The sequence below is a fragment of the Cebus imitator genome, unplaced genomic scaffold (assembly GCF_001604975.1).
Source record: "Cebus imitator isolate Cc_AM_T3 unplaced genomic scaffold, Cebus_imitator-1.0 Scaffold56, whole genome shotgun sequence".
NCBI lineage: Eukaryota > Metazoa > Chordata > Mammalia > Primates > Cebidae > Cebus > Cebus imitator.
Window position 1 is genome coordinate 7,798,788 of NW_016107371.1, and position 6,000 is coordinate 7,804,787.

The 6,000-nt window shown below is 37.3% G+C and overlaps 1 long non-coding RNA gene across 2 annotated transcripts in view; it reads left to right on the forward strand.

Moving 5' to 3' along the window:
* LOC108304699 overlaps positions 1–5,442 on the forward strand; it is a 72,121-nt gene extending 66,679 nt beyond the window's left edge. For both annotated transcript variants that reach the window (XR_001825370.2, XR_005200349.1), the window contains one exon: positions 3,895–5,442. This is a non-coding gene — a long non-coding RNA (uncharacterized LOC108304699). The remainder of the gene's footprint in view (positions 1–3,894) is intronic.
* Positions 5,443–6,000: the final 558 nt, after the last annotated feature.

The following is a 6,000-nucleotide window of genomic DNA, read 5'->3' on the forward strand; positions in this document are numbered from 1 at the left end:
ATAAAAGCCCAGAATCTATAGAGACAGAGTATATTTGTGGTTGCTTGGGTGTTTGTGGCTGGTAGAGAAAGAAGGGATGTGGCATGGGAGGAGGGGTGTGAACTAAAGGATATGGGGTTTCTTTTCTCTTTTTGACAAAAATATTCTAAAATTGACTGTGGTAATAGTTGCACATCTGTTTGAATGCACTAAAAATCATTGATTTTTAAACTTTTAGTGGATAAATGGCACAATATGTGAATTATACCTCAATAAAGTTATTTAAGAATTAACCAATCATTTTCCCTGGATCTGCATATTGTCCTGTCTTCCTCATGACATTCTGTTAACCAAGCAAGGCACGAAGTACCTTGGAAGTTATTCTAGACCGCCCTCTTTACCTTTTCCCCAGCGTCCAATTCTCCATCCCATCTGCTTCCTAAAAATCTCTCTGACCTGCCCCATTCTCTCCATCCCTCTAGCATTCCCTTAATTTATGGTCTTTTTAAAAATAATATTTCTCTTGATATGCCTTCCTGTGCTACAAGTTGAGTATGAAGGGAATGGTATTGAAATTGATGGTGTATGTGGAAGGGGGATTAATTGAGGGATATATTTATTTGCAATCCAGTACAGCTATTTATTTATTTATTTTTGTTGTTTTATTTGAAGAGTTTTAGGCAATGACAACAATACTGGCAGGGGTCTACTCCCATCTCTACACCCTTTCTTAATATTGCTCACTGTTTTTCTACATTTGTGTTTTTCTTTGTTCGATTGATGCATTTTAAGCTGAATGGGGAAGCTATAGACATCATCTAGCCCAACTTTATAGTTTTGATCCTGTACTTGGGTCATTTTATTTCTTTCTTCTCATTATTCACTTCCAAGCAACCAAAAATTTCTATTTTACTTTCATAGTGCAAAAATTAGCAAAATATCTATGTTTCTATATACATATATATATATAATTATTTGCTATGACAATATATGATAATTATTTGAAGAAATTACAAAGCAATAAAAAATAAAAATAAATAAAGTAATTTGGGGGTCATTTACTTTCAGCCTAAAGAATTTCCTGTAGTATTTCTTGTAAGATGGCTCTGGTAGCAACAAAATTTCTGTTTTTATTTATCTGGGAAATTTTTTATTTTGATTTTATTTTTGATTGCTAGCTTTGCTAGTATAGGAATCTTGGTTGACTTGTAATTAATTTTCTATAAAGGGGAAGATTTTAAAGGTAAAGAATTTTGCTAATATAGGGTAATGTTATCTGTGAAAAAGGAGATGGTCAGAAATAGTGATAATGATTAATACATTAATCGTTAAAAGAAAATTATTTTACAGCGAGCATTATTGTGATTCACTTTTCTGGAAGATGAAATGTACAACGTTTAGTAGGTTGGAAAAGATTATTTGGCCAAACAGATGGCAGCTCTGGAAAGTTGAACTTCTATTTGTTTAGGTGGTTTTAAGGAGAGTACCTAGATTGGATTCCCTACATCTGAAAAACAAGGATTCTCAACTTGGCAAATATAGAGACTGGACTTTTAAAAATATATATATCCAAAGATGATTTGACACTAGAAAAACAGCTCATTATAAGCTGACAGGAATGTTCCTACCTAGACGTGTGCACTCTAACAATAATTAAACTGTATGGGCAGCAAGTGTGAAATCAAAGTTTTGCCTGGTCAGTACAGAAACAGAACATAGAAATTAGGTCATCTTAAGTATGTCAGGGCTGAGGCAAAGTACTCCCTTTAGGACCCCATCTAGGGACGACCTGTCAGGGAGCACAGTGCATGGCTTCATCAACCAAGACTCTCCCTGCAGAGAGAATGTCTTTTACATCTTCTCTTCAAGACTTCATCTTCCCTGCATGGCAATATATGGTGTATATTCGTATATAAACCAGCACACAGCCAAACTGATGTTGCTTCAGTCTGGAAATAAAAACTGATTGTGATTAATTTAGCAGCAACTGTTCCCTGTGTCTGATTAGACTGCAGTTTGCTTTGGTGATGATGTCCGACATGTGTCCAGAACTGAGACATGAGTACTGTCTATTTCCTCAGCCATTAACATATCAGATTTTCATATGTGTGTTTTATTAGCTAAACTTTCAGAGAACACATTTTTCTCTGTTTTGAAGGTATTTCACCTCAGGGTTATCAATATTCCTTTACCATTTTTCTTTCTTTATACAAGAAAATAAACTTCACTATATATTCCAATATATAAAGAATATAAATTGGCCTGCACTCACATGAAAATGTTGACACATTACTTACTTTCCATGAAACAAATAAAACTAATTTGCACATTTAAATAACTATAGTTACAGTTTACAAATAAGACCTAAAGTTAAATACATAGTGCTTAATTAATAACCACCTCAAAAAAATAAAAAAACACTTTGTTAAAGGCCTAACTCAGCATCTAATATCTGTGTATGATTTTTAAATCATTTGTTTGTCCTTAACCATAATAGAGCATTCTCAGTCTAAGGAAGCTATCTCACCAAGTGTCAGAAAGGATCAATCAGGTATAGTCAGGATGAACAATTCACGCAATGAAGAGCAATTGGCCAACTGCTGCATGCCTGAGATGGGTGACTATTCCAGGAGAAATTACCCTAGCCCCTGCCCCCTCAAATATTTTTCCAGATTAATATTGCAGGAGACAAGAAAGCTAGACTAAACAAATCAATGTTTTGTCAAGATGTTACTGAATGTAACAAAAGACAGCAAACGAACAGGATTGAACACATAAAATACATGGAATTAAGTTAGAACTGATTTATCCTCAAAACAGAACCAGAGGCTAAAATATAGATATATTCCTTCTATGTAGATGTGCTATATACTATGTGCTGTGTGCTACCGCTTTCTGGCATCTAGGCAGCCTGCACCTTAGATTCCTGGGAAAAAGGCATAGTACAAACTGTGTGTGTGTGTGTGTGTGTGTGTGTGTGTGTGTGTGTGTGTGTATCTGTGTAGGACTTTGGACCCAGATTCCTATGTGGCACTCCTGGTCCTGGCCTAGGTCTTGTGATCTCCTATTGCCCCTCTACTCTAATACGCAGATCAGATTTTTCAAATGTGATGTCCCAAGCAGTACAATTTATCCAAGAAAGTATAATTCGTAATATTCAGTGCTCAAATTTGAAAAATAGTATTAAACCAAGTTAAGGGCCTCCTTAAAACTTTTCACATTCATTAATTTGCTATTGTATGTTGTGAATGGTCATAATTGAGATATTATACTCTCTTTTCATCTAAATTCTTTCTTTCTTTTAGCTCTGTAATTCCCATTAATATCCAAGTCAAATATCCAGTGGAATGTTTTGACCTAGAGTAAACTCTGGGCTCTTAGGGCTCTTTACCCAAGTCTCATCCACTGTCTTCGCATTTGAAGTTGTGCCAGTCAGGAGGAAAGAAGCATGCATAACCAAATGAAGTTGCCCACCCTGAGGTTTTCCATGTCTACCAGCATGAGGTAGTCCCAAACCTATTTTATTGAGTGATGCATGATGGGAAACCCTCCATAAATGGAGCTGAGATCATAATCCTCAAATGAGGAAATCCAGACATAAAAGGGCATTCCAACAATGACAAGGATTTTTGAGTATTGCTTCTCATACTGAATCTCTACCCAGAAGCACTGTGGTACTTGGCTTACCCTATACCAGCCCTCCTCTTCAGGCACTTTTACCTAGAGGAAGGTCTGGTGACATAGGGAATGTTTAGCATTCCCTGTTGGTCATAAGATTGTCACAACAAATGTACTTATTCATGGATACTGAATTGTAATTGTCTGTATAGTATTATTCTGACCACAGCAAAAGATAAACTTTGCAATTTACAGAGGGCTTTTAGTAATATTTTTTTAATTAATATTTTTTTTTAGAAAAGGACCAAAAACTAACGCATGGAGAGGAACTCTGAAATGAACATGTTCTAGCTGAAATACAGAAGAATATCCCATAAGGCATCAGGAATCATCTAATGCTTTACTTTCAAAGAGTGCCTGCTGGCAGGCAATGCTCAAACTTCCTACAGATTGGCAGAAAAAAATAATTATTGTGACTCCACTGTGCAAGATGAATGGGAAAGAAAGGGTCCTGGTACACAGAACTTCATTTTCAATAAAGTCTCCTAAAGAGAAAAGAGAGCAACAACTGAACACTCAATTTTATTCTTTGTTCAGCTTGCTGGGTCACAAGAAATGCTTCTTTCTGAAGTGTTTTTTCTTATAAAATAATAAGATAATATGAAGCAGGCCGGAAGAGTAGGGATTGCACTCATTTCAGAATCAAACAAACCAAGAATTGAATAATCACCTCCTCTACCTTCTAGCTACGCACCTTAAACAAATTCATTAACTTTTCTAAGCCTCAGTTAGCCCACCCCACACAGGAAGCTAATAATACCTAACGTGAATGATTAACATGTGACTATCACCTTGAAATGTTTCTGGCTCCTAATAGGCATTCTATACATTAGGTCTCTACTAGGCTAAAATGAGAGCAAAGCAAATAAGAAAATACTAAAGGCAGAATAGCACGAAGAAGAATGTCTTGTGTCTACACTTGTTGTTACTTCACAGAAAAATCATTTTACCTAATTTGATCATAGCTCCTATCATAACTCATCTTTGACAAAATACAGCATTTTGTGGTGTGAAATGAGCTATAAACCTGACAGTCAGATCTAGCATTGGTAAGGGATAAAACTAATCATGCTGTTGGTGGATAGGAAGAAGCCTTAGCTCACCTAACTTTAGGAAGTTTTTGGAAGACAATAGATTGTCAACCAAGCAAAGTTTGGTTTATTTTGGGTTTTACTTTAGAGCCAGTATCTGAAAAAAAAAATTCTATACTATTTTCCAGACATAAGAAACTGATGATATAAAATTGCAAATAATGATTGAATATTAGAATCAAATGCAGTAGCTAGTTCAAATGTCAATGCCAGTTGTTCTTTAAACACTTCCACTTACAACTTTAGGATTGAAGAGGCCTTAGAGCTTGTTTTGACCTAGACTGCACTTTTAGCGTGGCCCTGAGGTTATTGTCCTGACACACTTGATGCTCAATTTTGCTGAAGCATAATAATGAATACCAACGTGTTAAAGGTGAAATAAAACCAGACTGCTTGAAAGCGGATGTATTCTCCCGAGGATAGTTCAAGAGAATTGGAATGTGGGTTGGGGCACCCTATATCAAAAACGTGTTTGATAGAAAGCACATTAGCCAGGAGAGATAATACAAGAATCAGTGCCAGGGTACTCCAGTGCAGGGTCCCCAACTCTCGAGGCCAGGCTGGTACCAGTCTATGCCTGTTAGGAATCAGGCCACACAGGAGGAGGTCAGCAGTAGGCAGCAAGCATTACTGCCTGAGCTCCACCTCCTGTCAGATGAACACCAGCATTAGATTATCATAGGAGCACAAACCCTGTTGTAAACTGTGCATGTGAGGGATCTAGGTGGCGTGCTCCTTATGAGACTCTAACTAATGCCTGATGATCTGCAGTTGGAACAGTTTCATCCCAAAACCATCCCCCCATCCCAACTCCATGGAAAAACTGTCTTCCACAAAACTGGTTCCTGGTGCCAAAAAGATTGGGGACCACTGCTCTGGTGCATCAGTCAATGTTTGATTGGAAAACCAGAATCACCGTAAGTGTCAATGGAACCCACAGAGATGTCCATGGAAAGCCACAAGCGTCTCCACTACATCTTCTGGGAATAGGGTTGCCTTTTCACTTTGGCCCTGGAGTCTTAGTTCCTCTCATTAGCAGCCTCTAAGCCAGAACCATAAGGGGAAAGGGATTTTTGGAAATGTAGTTTTCAGCCTTGGAAGGGCATAGGTGCTGAGTTGGTAAGAGACAACCCAGCTCACCTGGTTATAGTGTATGCCCAGATATCCTGACCCTTTCTGGAGAGCAGTGAGAGTGTCACAGAATGTTTGGAAAGATGGATGTCCCATAGTATTTCTTTTATATTCTTTCTGT